Source organism: Larimichthys crocea, chromosome XXIII, assembly GCF_000972845.2.
Source record: "Larimichthys crocea isolate SSNF chromosome XXIII, L_crocea_2.0, whole genome shotgun sequence".
NCBI classification, from domain to species: domain Eukaryota; kingdom Metazoa; phylum Chordata; class Actinopteri; family Sciaenidae; genus Larimichthys; species Larimichthys crocea.
In genome coordinates this window covers 15,267,880-15,280,597 of record NC_040033.1, presented here as the reverse complement: position 1 = coordinate 15,280,597, position 12,718 = coordinate 15,267,880, and the positions used below count along the sequence as shown (strand labels likewise).

The following is a 12,718-nucleotide window of genomic DNA, read 5'->3' as shown; positions in this document are numbered from 1 at the left end:
GTGAGAACCAGAGCTGGACAAGTGAGCATTGTGGGCTCAGCGGCTTTTATGGATATATTGACAGAGATGAAAAGACTGATGAGGATATTATCAGAGGAATCTAAGAAAAGAAAAGAAAAGAAAAGAAAAGAAAAGAAAAGAAAAGAAGAGACCAAAAAGATAAGTTGTCACCCAAGAGTAAATCTGAAAGTGAAATTTGTGAAATAAAAGTCTGAAAGACAGACGCTGAGCTGGGCTTCTTGTTGTTGGACTGGTAAGTAATATTAGGTGGCTGCTATGTTTCGTGTTGTTGCAGTTGCTTTATGTTTGGCTGTTAGCAAAGTTGTCAGCTATTTTTGGATCATTAGTAAAATAATTATAACAAACACACATGGACAACTGTCCATATTTACCCCAGTGGTATGACACTCTGAAACTGAGGGCAACAAATCACAAAAATATCACTGTGTTGCTGTAAGTCATTAAGCTCTCAGGTCTTGTTCAGTACTTAATAACAATCAAATAAGAGAAGTATTTCTCTTTCATGGATGACTGAGACACAATTAGCTTCTCTGAAGCAACCAGACAGTGAAGACACAGGATGTACAGTCTCAGCTGTGGATCATTGGCTCCTTGTTACAACTTTAGTATTTTCTTTGTAGAGTACCAGTAGACTATGGCTGAGCTTAAAGTGATGATGACTGTGATGTACCAGTGACACATGGGTGACTTTAGTTACTTTTCAGGAAACAGTCTAAGAGGTGTGATGGATTACTTTGCTTGTATTATGTGCATGTGTTGTGATGTCTGATACCTGCAACACATCACACATAGACCTGCACACAAACCTCACAAGTAGATTTGTTGTGACCTTGGCAGCTAAGGGGTTCACAGTAAACTCGGTCTCTCTGAGTATCTGAGTCTCTCTATCTTCTCTTTCTGAAAAAATACTTTGTATTAAATGTGTTTGTAGCATTTTTCAATCATAGTAAAATACTTAGAAATACATATTTAACATGTTACTGTAAACCAAAGATCACTAACAAGACTTGCAACATGCTCCTGTTAAGATTTCTGTTCAGATCGATGCTCAAAACTTTACACTTTTTAAAATATAACCACCAGCTGAGTGCCTAACCAAAAGGCACTCAGAGAGCATGTATCTGGCCCGTGATTCAGATCCAAAATTTAATGGATTTTTGCTTGGCTCATGTTACACAGATCCACCAATACTCTTAGTTCTGCTGGCAGACAAGCAAACAGCACCAAAACATAACCTTCTTGGCAGAGGTAATAAATTTAAACCGTCTCGAGTCCACAGAAAGCATGAATAATGAAAGTTGTTTGTACTCAGCAGCTGCAAAAGGAAGCGTTTGTGTTTTGGACACTGGTAGTAAAAGTAATGAAGGGAATGAAAAATGAAAATGTGGGAACCTCAAGCTTTGCACTTGCTTGCAATGTTTTTGAGACCAAGTGGGATTAACGTAAATCAAGACTCATCTTGTTCTCTCAAATCTCATGTTTGATTTCATTAGAATTACAACAAGATCTCTAAAAATATAATCCCAAATACTTCTCATTTAAAAAAATTATTAATGAACAATTACTTCTACAACCCAGTGTTGCAGTACTCAAGGTTGGTCATGGTACAGTTTTTTGAAGGTCTCAGTCTCTTTATCGGTATTGACTGCATTTTTACTTCGTCTTGTCTCTGTCTCAGAAAAAGAGGACTCAGGATTTTATTTCAAAACCGGTCAAAACCACAACTGTGACCTCACCCAAAGAGACTGAGCAAATATTATCTACAAAAGGCTACATTGTTTGTTTGCCCTGCCGTTGTCTTGATCACGATTTACTCTCGGTTTTGGTGGTCTTAACCACCACACTGCTGGAACTCACCTTATTGTGTTGACATGTCCGTCACACAGTTACACACAGTTTTTCTCTATAAACATAGTGTGTAACAAATCTCTTAGATATTCAGCTCATGCATCAAGATAGACTCTAATATAAATCCCCTCTAAATATTAAAAATCTGCACCCACAGTAAGAAAGAAACAAATACAAATCATAACATCTATAGTTTCATGTACAGTATACAGACACTATGATCACAACGTCCTGATCCCAGTGTTTTTCAATGCAAAAGCTGGTTATATTGCAACATGTATACAAATACTGCAGGAATGCATGGCAAATGTTTGTACTGACATTTGAGATATCCTCAAGGGATAGATTCACCTTACACTCCAGTGTCACAGAAGGTGAGGTGAGGTAGTGAATCTCCTCCCCTCCGTGTTGATGGTTCGATATAAAGACTTGGCAGCTATGCAAGCAGATTCCCTGAGGGCTAAGAGGGGTCTGCAGTACAGATGGACTCTCTTATTCTTGGAAAAGGCCGGGGTGAATTGGGATGAGGATTTGATTAATGTGTGCTGTCCTTATAAAAAATGCTAAATAAAATTTAATCCATACCTCCAGCTGATGATCTCTCTTATTTTCATCATACATACTTTGTGTGTGTGTGTGTTGTGTGGTTGTGTGTGTGTGTGTGTAGTGTGATGTGTGATGAGAGAGAAGAAAGAAGAGAGAGAGAGAGAGAGAGAGAGCTGTAGCAGGTCAGCGTAACCTATTCTGTCTGTAACACATTGTTTGCATAGCAGAGTGACTGTCAGAGCCCTCACAGGCTTTATAAGGATATTATGAAATAAAAACCCACTGGCTGCTACTGATTATGATCATGATGACATAAATACATGCACACAGACAAACACACACTTTCATCCATCCTTTTAAATGTGTATGTGGACACCACTGTGTTGCAGAGAGTATACCATCAAAAGGTAAAAATCAGTGTATTGTTTTATGCTTGAAAGCAGTCATGCCTCTTGTTTCCTTGTAGCTCTGTTTATTTTCACTAAACATCGTGTTTTAAATCGATCGAAATTGTTGAGGCCTTACTAAACAATAAATACTGTAGCTGCAATAGTTTTTCAGGCACAGACACAATGGCATGCCTATAAATCCAGCGACTGTGTTTCTAAAAGCTTTAAAGACACACTTACACACTCTAAGTGGTATTGTATAGTGACCATTTCAATTTATAACATCTCTGGTTGCTTGGTAACAGGCTTTTAATGAGGCTTTTATTGGAGGGTAATAAGACGGGCAGCACCTGAAGTGATAGTTGGATGTGCACTTTCTCTGAATCCACACCTTAATTGCATTGAGGTACAATCATGATGTTTACCTTCTCTGGTAGACTTCATTTGCTGACTGATTCACTTTATGGTTCATGTGAATCATTAGGAGAATATCTTTTGTGGAGTTTTTAAATGCAGTGCAAGCCCTCTTGTTCTGCATTCAAGCGTTCACTCTGAGCATTGATTATTTTTCCAAAAAGCAAAGTAAGACAGCTTTTGGATATAAATGAATTCATAAAAGGAGAAATCCATGTGTAGCTATTTCATAGAAAGCTTTTAGATTTGCTGTTCTAAAGGGCATGAGGGGAGTTAGAGTTAGGGTTAGGGTTATCTTTGCAGGGAAGGATTTGGCAAAGCAAAAAAAACAAACCTAAAATTTATTTTATGTCTCCAGCAGCAGAAGCTGTTTGTTGGAATAAATAATAAATACAGAATTAGATGATATCAGGAGCATGGACAGAGTCAGCATTACTGAAGAGATAAGCACCAACAAGTGAAACTCAAATTCCACAAAGCAGCAATTCTCACAAGAACAATGTGAACAAAGATATTTTCTTTACTTTTAGCCTCACTAGGAGAGCGGCTCTAAGCTGGTCAGTTTGTCGACTGCTTTGGTACAAACTGACTCCCAACAACTGTTGGATGTTTTGTTTTTCTAAAAAATTTTAATGACCAAATACAGAACAAGTCAATGTCCATAAGCCCCAATATTAAAATGTTAAAACTAAACAGCAGAGATAAACGTGTTGTTTCTGTTTACAGCCTGTCAGTCCTGGTCTTCCATAATTAACAGCGCAGCCGCTTTGATTGACAGGTGGGTGCTCTTAGAGAAGGCTTGTTTAAGCAACCAGGCTACATTTAGCCCGTCTTAGGTCCGCCGACAATCCACAACTGCCTATTTTTAGAGTAGCCAGGAGGCGGCAGAGGCAAGACTGCCAAGATGGCAGCAGTCAAAGCAACCACTATTCTTCAAAAACTTGTGGGTGATGTCACGGATACAACGTCTTAAACACAAAACTGAACATGGTAAAGAGTATATCTGCTAAACATCAGCATATTATCTCATTTCACTCAAAGTACCCCTGTGCCTAAATACAGTCTCAGGGCACGGCAAGCAAGGCTGACTCATTTAATACTTTTTATAAAATGAGACAGGAAAACTATCTGCCATGACATAATAATTGTGGAATGTGCAAAATAGCTGATAAACATATTATATGAAAGACATTAATAGCAGGTAAGTTGGACATAATGTTCCCTTTTGAATGGATGTTTTTCTTGCCATGCTTTTCTAAGATAGAGATGTGAAGGAACAGATCTCGTCAGGATTCTTCAGGGCTTTTCTCCTGTATTTTTACCTGTCAAACTCTATCCATTAAAGTTCAATCTTCTGCTGAAAAAACACCTTCAGCTTCCAGCAACATCCTCATGTGGTGATAAGGGATTATTTTCTGGGGTTCAGTGTGACTCATCTGAATCCTTGTCCTCCCTCAAAGAATGTTCCTGTCTTCTCTTTCTGATCCGGTCTGTCCTCTGAATCTACACAAAGTGTGTGACATGAATGAATGACTAATTTGGTTGACACATTAATCAATCAAAAACTAATCCTGCATACCACACTGAGTTTGTTTTCATTCTTTGCCTGGATGTAAATTTAAAAAAGCTTCACACAACCGGAGATAGTGGGGCTGATGATGTCACAGGAGATCCTGTTTAGAGACAGTTCAGCTGGTTAACTGGTGCATTGTGGGAGGAATACCATGATAATAATATGCAGCATAAAATATTTACATGAATAAAGAAGAATAAATCTGCCCAAGTGTGTGTGTGTGTGTGTGTGTAAGCGTGCAACTGTGTGTGTGTGTGTGCATAATAAGGATATGCATATTGTGTGAATACATGTCAGCAAAAATAGGTTTCAAACTTGTGATTTACATATGCGTGTGTGTGTGTGTGTGTGTGTATGCGTGTACAAGTGTGAGAATGGGTGTAAACAGGAAGACGAGCTGGAGGGAACTCTGCTTTTAAAAAAAGACTCTTTTGAATCCACTTTTGTACTAGCAGCAGCAGGATGCAACACCCAGATTACAACAAGGCACAAACACGTCACCGGAAAAGTGAAACTGACTTCTGAGGTTACGAATACCTTGGTGATGCACTTACACCTCTCCATAAAAAACATAAAACACTTCCTACTGAGAAATTTTATGTCATTCATGAACCTTTTTACATATTTTGTGTAGGGATCTTGTTTTGGTCTTTAACTGGGAGTAAGCTTTTTATTTACTTGGATGTCTAAAAAAAGATTTAAGGGGCTAGTTTAACATTCTGTAAAATATATTTGCTTTCTTACAAAGGGTTGGCTGATAGAATTGATATGCTGTTTTTGTCTGTGTGGTATATATGAAACTAAAGGAGACTTTCAGCTTATCTTAGCATAAAGAGTGAAGGACACAGCTAGTCTGACTCTGTATCTACCAAAACCTGAACACTGAAACTGAAAAAGTGAAGTTATAAAATCCTACCTTACATTTCAGTAAGTCTCCATCCATGAAGACTTGACAGACAGGAAATTTAATAGCACATGGTAACGATGCACAGTGGTGCCTCTGCTTTATCAATTCAAGCCGAGTCGTGGTGCACATTGCACTAGTTTCATGTCATACCTGTCATTTTTCTACTAAAAACCACCCAACAGGATCTATAAACTCTTTCACTGGCAGGATATTATGTCAGCTGAATGATTACTGTGTCACATTAACATACCGAAGGAGTAACAAGATGGACACTTATGCATGCTTGTGGAGACTGTGAACATCTGGCACCTGTTAATCTGTCAGAAGAGACTTTAATAAGCGGTGTTGTTTAGCTCAGTTGGTAGAGCAACCGTCCCATGTACAAAGGTTCAGTCCTTGCTGTGGCGGCCCAGGGTTCGAATCCGACCTGTGGGTCTTTCCCGCATGTCATTCCCCATCTCTCTCTCTCCCCACATTCCTGTCACTCTTCAGCTGTCTCCATCAAATAGAGCTCAAAAAAGAAAAAAAGGAGAGTTCATAATAAGACTTCTCTCAAAATGACAAGCAGTCAGCATAGGCCTGTACCTTTATATTTGGTGTGTTCTCTCTCATGTTTTTCAACAGCTTATACATCTGATTCTTACTGCAGCAATGACCCAGTTCTTAAATGGGAAAATTTAAATCATTGTGTCGAATCATAATAATAATACTGTTTTCGGTTATTGCAATGCAGAGAGGGTCAGCATGGTTGACAGTGTCAAACTAACTCTTCCTTCAGCATCTTATTAGTAAGAATAATAAAAAACAACCAGGGAGCTGCAGAAAATTTGACCATACACGCAGTTATTGCACTGTAGAAAATGCTAAAGCAGCATACTGAAATGAGAAATGTTGCAAAAAACATAAAATGTGAAACAGATCCAGGAGTCCCCAGACAACGTGAATGTTATTATTGGAAAAATGATGCAAGATGTTGCAAAAGTTGGTATAGCTTCCAAAAGTGGCCCCCAGATTGTGGATTTAGACACGTTATTGCAAAAATGTCTGTTTTTGTGTGTGACAGACTCCAGCTGTGGACTAGTGATCTGGCCAGCAACGGGGGAGTCCGACAGAGGAGGGCAAAGAGATCACTGGGGAAAAGGAGAGAGGAGGAGGAGGAGGAGGAGGAGGAGAAGAAGAAAAATATGAGAAAGGTGAAAGCAGAAGAGGACTGGACTGATTAAAAAAATGTCAACACATTTGAGTGATGAGGAACACACACAGGGGATGGTGTAAAGTTGAATGGAGGATCAAGTAAGGACGCAGCAGTCGTCTAAAATGTTGGAGCACTGGTTTGCTTTTGGGTTACGCTGTTTTCTGTTCAGAATCACCCAAAACTTTTTCATTAACATAAAAAGAGAAGCTTTATGTTGAGCATATCTGAAATAAGTTCAATGTCAGTATCTCTTTGTGTCCAAAAAACAGTGTATGTTCCAGAAGCCTAAAACTAATAGCACATGAGACACAGGACAGAAACCCTGACTGCTTTGTACACCTAACCTCCCAATGTCTCACCTCAGTACAATATAAAGAACGTCGGACTTCCTGCAGTAATGATGCTTCCGCAACACATTTTGTAAGAGGCGTGGATAAATTTGGAAAGGCTGTGAAGTAAATGAAAGTTTGTTCAATAGAGATGACTCAACTGTTATTTTATCAGACATTTCCTTCAGAACTCATTTTGTAAACTCGCCCTGCTTTCCACAGGAAATCCAAGGACGTCTTAAGAAAACAGGGATTTTTTTTATCACAGTGTTTTTCCATGGTAGATTATGACATCAATCCGTTGTCAAAATCTGTCATCCACTCACAGGCCACCGTAGCAGAGAAGGACAGAAAGGGCAGGGAGAAAGACGTCAGTAGGAGGGGACATTTCTGTATTCGCTAATCTGTGCAGGATAACTGAGCAACTACAGTTGATGTTAAGAAAGCACACGTGGGCTCATTCAACAGCCAGTGTAAAAGAAAAAACTGGGAATGAGTGGTTTATGGGGGTGGAGGGGGAGAGTGGGAACATGAGAGGGTGAAAGATTGGGAGGATGTCCTGTTTGGGTCATGTGCTTCAGAGCGTTTTACTGTGGGAAAGTGTGCATGTGTATATGTTTGTGTGTGGTCTGGCTTAGCTAATTCTGAGAACTGATTTTTAAAGGCTCACTGTTCTTGTAAGAACATTTCGATGGTCATCATGGTAATGTTTAGTCGTTGGTTGAAGTTGTGGTTGGGGTTTGGGTTGGGCCCCATTAAATTTAATGTCAAGTCAATACAATGTCTTCACATATGGAGAATTCCACAACAGTATGTATGTTTTGTGTGTGTCACCATTCATTTTAAAATAAAACAAACCGTTTGACCTCTACAGTGATCAGTCACACTGTACATGAGATGAAAGATCAATTCATAGAACCATTAGAAAACATTTGTGCATAGGCTTCATGTAGGATCAATACAAGAGAACAGAAGAGACACAAAAAACTAGAAGCCATTAAAACATATATGAGAATGTGTGCTTCCTCTATACATTTTGTCTTACAAAGAACAAATAATAGGTGACAGGATACAAACATGATTTACAATTATCATTGACTCTGCCAAAAACAAGCACTTATATAAGGTAAAATGAAGTATATGAATGAATTTTCTCTGTTGCCATCAGGGCGGCGTTATACTATACCTACTTACTGAAACCAATCGATTGTTCATTCCCTTTGCTAAATGCCCTCTAGTCTTGTTCTTAAACCATTGTCACTGTTGGTGTATATTTTTTATATCTGGTATATCTGGTCTCATCTGGCTTTTTTAACTATTTTTTATCAACAATTTACTGACTCTTCCAGAATTGCCTCAATAAATGTGCCCCCAATAATTGCCCCAGTTGGATTAATAATGTTGTTTTTGAGTTGTTTTAAATAAAAATGAGTTGTTTATAGGCACCATCCCCACTGTGACCCTGATAAGGATAAGTGATTATAAATAATGGATGGATGGATGTTTGTGGTTGATGTTCTAATTTTCACTGCAGACATTTTGATATGTTGTTATCTGAAAAGCTAAGTTGTTAATAAAATTAATGATGGCTCAGTTTTTCGAGTGTCCCAGTTAAGCAGCAGGCAGATCTGGTTTCTTTGGACGAAATGTACTTGGCCAAAAGTAGAAATAACACGGGAAAATTGTAAATATACATTGCAGGAGCTCGCATATCCAGTGAGTTAAAAACAGAAGTCAACAAAATTGTAAAGTATACCTACAGTGACTTTTATAACTAGTTTGAAGTCAAAGCGAAGGACGTTGGCAAAATGTGTCTCACCCCGTTCCACATAGAAATGAACGGGAAGCAAAATCTGGTTTTACTCTGTCATAATCCAGTAAACCACCAGGACTCTCTAACTGACGCAGCTAAATGGGATGAGAGAACTGTAGCTTTTAGCAAAAAATGACACATATACACGAATGTATGTTGTGTGTTACACTACGAGGCTGGAGATGTAACAGTTGCTTCATGTAGAGCAAATTATTGGGATTAACATGATCCTTATTTATATAATTTTAATCATTTACATTGTTTCTACACAAAATGTATGATATGAAAAGTTGGTTACTATTAAAGTGAACACATTTTCTGTTGGAACACCAGATTTGGTAACAGGTCTGTTTATCACTGCTCTACATCCCCCTAATATTATATAGTATGTTGCATATCTACATGGATATGTGTCAATATATCTTTGCTATATCCACCTGCATGTATGTCTCAGTGTGTATTAGACTGACAAACTGTTACATTTTCATGTTTAATACATGCTAGACATGAATATACATATGCTGTCTATCTATTAGATTACGAGACAGTCTTACCCATGTTGCATGAGGAAGGCTCCTCCTCGACGCAGCCAGTTCCTTCATTTTTATGCAGCACTTTATCATATTGCAGCCACCATAGAGAGACACAAGTCTGCAGGCTTTTGTCCCCCCACTGATTTCACTGATTGACCTCTTTCAGGTGGAGGGTAGGAACTCATCAGAGAAATCACCTGCTGAGGTGATTGGTAGTGAAACCTGCAGACTGTTTTTCTCTTCATGGCACATGGTTCACATTCCTGTTGGCCCATGTGTATGATTCAAAATGATAGTTTTCAATATTAACATGCTTGCAAAAAATAACTATATACAATGCCAGAAACTGCATCAACCTTGAGAAGCCACTATGAACCACAGTGCTCGTGCCTTGCCAGCAGTTCTCCCGTCACAACAGTGCAGCTCTGTGTTGGAGGCATAGCACTCTCGCACTTCCTGCAACGCTTTTGGTCAAAACCGCTGGGTCAACCCACTTCCCTGTATTCTTCTGTCAACTCTGGGAAAAAGCTTTAATTCCTTCCTGCCTCCAAGACATTGGCCGTGGAGGGTTGTGAAAAGCCATCCTTGAGGGCAACTGCACCGCACTGTGTCCCCTCACGGCAGAGTGAACTATTGTCTCTTGTGTTTGTGTCTCTAAACTCTGTTGTTTTGCCTCTCAGAAGAAACAAAAAACTCTTGTGTGGTTTCCTGGACCGTTTCAGATGGAATAAATATTGCCTGATATGTTGCCATTTGTTTGTTTAGGTGGAGTCTGTAATGATACTGTGATTGTTTTGTGGCCATGGGGTTTGTCGTTTCCAGCTTTGTGCCTCACAGCCCAACCTCTGGAGATTAGACTGAGTGTCGACAGCAATGTCAACATCATTGACCATCATCATTGACAGTGATGACTGCATTGTTTGACTCTGGTATATTTACTGATGCAATGATAAAATTCTGAAATGGCATTGCTGGCTTGTGTTTTTTTGTTTCAAAGGTTTACACTGACATGTAAAAAAACTGTCAAGGATTCAGTTGTCCGGCTGTTTGTCCAGATCAAGATAATGTTGTTGTTGTAATAAAATAATAATGTCTCAGTCTGAAAGCACGACACCTTCGTGAACTCTCCCAGGAAGTGGGCAATGCATTTCCCAAAAGTACATCTTCAACGGTGCGCAAAGATGTTGTACACTCGTTCCACACTTGTTCCACCTATCTGGACATTAAGAAAAAAACCTACTTACTTGTGTTGTGTTTACGTATTGAACCTGTTTGGACTGGTAAAAATTGTTTGATTGACATTAATCTCATCATCTCCTTCATACTGTATGAGATGGATGGTAGAAATGGACATCAACATCATCGACAACTCAGTACAGATAATACAATTACATAGTAAGAGTTGTCTATAACAATAGCCACTAAAAACTAAACATGAGAAATCAATATTGTTTAGTTCAAGGTTAAGTCCTTCACCGTTACGACCTGGATGTTGACATGCGCACTTATCACTAATTCAATAGCTCTAATATGACATGAACTCAGTATTGCACCTGTAATTCATTCTTCATCTATTTATTTCTTGCTACATAGACGCTACAGAACATTATCCAACAGAGATAGTTATCTATATATCACTCCTGTCTAATTACTGTTTAGAAATCTCATTGTGGAGTAGTGTCACTCGTCTATACGATAGTAGAGTTACATCGTACGTAAGCAAAAAAGGACATGCAACACAGCTAATAAGCTTTGATAGTTCCTCCAACTTTAGACTCCTTGTCACCAAGTTTACACAAAGGTTCTCATGGATTCAATTTGACTAACAAACTTACTGGTAGTGGCAATTTTGCTAAGAATTATAGAATTGTAATGAAACCAATAAAATGGCTTGACATAATTCTAATAAGATAACTGAAATCACCACTAGGGCCTTCAAAATGTGTAAAAATGTGTAAATGTCACTTCAGCATCATATCGTACCTTACTGTCTTTAAAATGTGTATTTTTCAGCTGATACAGTTGCCAAAAAAATTGAGTAATATGGCTGTATTGTACAGTGCAGATTTAACTGGAGGTGTCGGCAGTTTGGGGTATTTGTACCAATTTTCTAACATTAGTCCTATCACTGACATCGCAACCACAGTGAGAAATAGTAAAGTGGGACAGCAAACACAGTTCCTGCTTGTTTTTACTTTATCGTGACCTTAAATAGAATATACAGTAAATATTCAGCGAGCAGATATTCAAATGAGAAAATTAACATGCCCCTTCAGGATTAGACGATGCAAGCCGGTTATCATTGCCTTTCCTTTTAATGGTGATGGGACTCCCAGGTAGGGGGAAAATCTTCTGGGGACATCCGAGCAAAGAAACTCAATGGAGGAGGCACCTGGAGATGTGGTAGGATCATGACACTTGAGAGTTGTTTTGATCATGCTTATGCAATCATGCCCCCTTTACACAGAAACAATGCTTAGTCTTTGTATTAGTATTTTTCCATTATTCCTAAAGGGGCTGGGAGTAGCAATTTTGGATTTAAATATATGATTATCAGTTTGAGAACTTGTTCTGCATGAACTTACTGGAACATCTGACACCCGAGTCCAAGTATTAATAATTCAGGGTTAAAAGTTGTACACATGCATCCTTTAGACTCACCTAAGGGGGTGAGTCCAAATTGAGCACAGGCGGGCTCCACCACTAACATGAAACTTAACTATAACTAATTACAGTAATTACAGATCTTAATGCAGACAAATAACAACCACAAATAGTGTCTATAATAGTGTTTATATTATGATTTAGTTTTGACTTAAAGGTTAGTACCTGATTCTTTAATTGACTTCAGAAGAGGCATGTTACTTCTCCTCTGACAGTTCTCCACTGCTTCAAGGAAACAATACTGTCAAATCCAGCCTGGTTAATACAATGTTAAGAGCCCAATGTTTGTTTACATAGATTATAGACATTAAAATAAGTTAATGCCATAATGCTTTCGTTCTTTTAAATATTAATCTTAATTGAGGAAAGAAACTGAGGTTACTAAATATATCACTGCTGTTACATATCATTAATGATAGGGAGATTGTCTTCTTATCAATCATGAAAAAACTTTTTTTGTTAAAAGGCAATTCACATTATGAGGTA

The 12,718-nt window shown here is 38.4% G+C and overlaps 1 protein-coding gene across 2 annotated transcripts in view; it reads right to left on the bottom strand.

Moving 5' to 3' along the window:
- LOC104927518 (sialic acid-binding Ig-like lectin 12) overlaps nucleotides 1-12,718 on the bottom strand; it is a 311,739-nt gene that overhangs the window by 80,918 nt on the left and 218,103 nt on the right. The gene's annotated exons all lie outside the window — the stretch shown is intronic.